This window comes from Aplysia californica, unplaced genomic scaffold (genome assembly GCF_000002075.1).
Source record: "Aplysia californica isolate F4 #8 unplaced genomic scaffold, AplCal3.0 scaffold00246, whole genome shotgun sequence".
NCBI classification, from domain to species: domain Eukaryota; kingdom Metazoa; phylum Mollusca; class Gastropoda; order Aplysiida; family Aplysiidae; genus Aplysia; species Aplysia californica.
The window spans coordinates 82,552-84,401 of record NW_004797516.1 but is presented as its reverse complement, the minus strand read 5'-3'; the positions used below and the strand labels follow the sequence as shown (position 1 = coordinate 84,401).

General features: G+C 39.7%; 1 protein-coding gene across 1 annotated transcript in view; it reads left to right on the top strand.

Annotated features, from left to right (window-relative positions):
* The window catches only part of LOC101856667 (mediator of RNA polymerase II transcription subunit 15), a gene marked incomplete in the record, with an annotated part of 56,761 nt that overhangs the window by 38,074 nt on the left and 16,837 nt on the right, over positions 1-1,850 (top strand).

The following is a 1,850-nucleotide window of genomic DNA, read 5'->3' as shown; positions in this document are numbered from 1 at the left end:
AAACAAAAGAAAATCCATCCTGGTTAAGGCATGTCACTGGTCTGCAAAACACGATGTTTGAATTTAAAAAAAAAAAACGTTTTTAACTTTTCCGTTTTTGAGTACCTAACTATCCAAAGAATCGATAGCGCCTGACGTTTCCTTGTAAAAAAGTCAAAAATTCAGTTTTAGAGACTTTTTCCAGAGGGCACCCTTATCAAAAGTTGGCGCGTTTTCTTGAGATCCGTCCATATTATTGGACCCTGAGAACTACTATGTGTCCGTATGACTTGGCGCATCATTATGTCAACTTCTTAGGTTTGAGAAAAAAACGAGAGAGAGAGAGAGAGAGAGAGAGAGAGAGAGAGAGAGAGAGAGAGAGAGAGAGAGTATTGGCTTATCGGTATTCCGTAGCAAAGAATCTGTTAACTTGCTTCCCTAACGTCTCGGATATTTTCGGTAATTCTCGGCAATAAGTTGTATTAGAAACCTTCCAGGTTGTGCCTTTTTTCATTTTGTACACTCAACCATAGTCCGTCTGTGAATCTGTGGCGGGTCGGTCGGCACAACCTTGCAAATCGGCTAAAATCTGGCTAGTTACGAGGGTATCTTCCTCCTTCCTCTCATTCACTAATTCTTTCCGTCTATTTTCGGGATTTTGCTGAGGCTGGAAATTCTGTACGTTGATCAAGGAATCTGAATGGCGAATGTAGAAACAAAATCAGTAGCAGGAAGAAACTTTTTTCAAATCTGTTTAGATCTGGAGAATATGTCAGTATGATGTTTATACCGAAGCAGGATAATGCTGCCGTGCAAAAAACTGATACTCAAATAAAAGATAAATATAAGTGGTGCTCTGAGGCTGTAGCATAAGGCAATCGAATGCGTAAATGGAGGAAAATTAGAGTATAGACTTGGTGTGTCCTCTAGATGGATGTCCCCGGATTTGCGTAGTCTACTGTAAATGATTCAATGTCAAATTGAAAAGAGGCCATGGAAAATGCCATTTTCAACCCTCGAAAAGCTCAAGATTTCCATTTCTTCCCGAGACTTTTGCTCTGCCTTGAGCCGAACTATAATGTTTTTCTTTTGATAATTTGTGTCGTGCACGTTTGTTCAAATCCATGAATGCTGAAACATGGTTTTGACATTTGATGTTCTAGCCTTTCCACAGGCCTGGATCAGGATTGATTTTTTTATAGTCAAAGGAAAACTAGTTAAATCTGACTGTTGTACCAAAGTCACACAGGACGTATCAGTGTCCTTAGATAGGTATACTATTGTCAGAAAATATGTTTTAATTAATATGGTTTTTATTGGTACGGGCCATGGGTTTTGAAGTCAGTTTGGCAGTCACCATGCATTCAAATCCACATTCAATACTGACTGATAGATGATTTGAATAACAGTCCATAAACGCTTTAAAAGACACATCTCATCTCACCAACACTGTTCATCTTCATTTATGCAGGTTTACCCACCATAACGAATTTGACGGAAATTTCCGCAATTTTTCTCAGTTTTATTAAAATTATACGGTCGAAGCACCCTTGATTCCGATTGTTCAAATTGTACGTGCCGTTCGGCCACTGCAACCCTCTCCCACCCTCTTGGAACATATTAAGGAAGAAAAAAACAATCCGTCCCTTACACTCTACGTCAATACAATACGTATTCTGTGTACAGAGCCTTTGCAGACTCTCAGACGCCTCTTGGAAAAGCATAGCTGCACCAGTGCCAGGATTTGGTCTGAAGCATAGAGAACTGGAGTCGCTATAACTGTATAATACAGCTTGACAAGTCGTTTAAAATTTCCTGCTTCTACGCAGTAGGAGACGACGCAGGCCAGTGGGAGAATATATATATATATA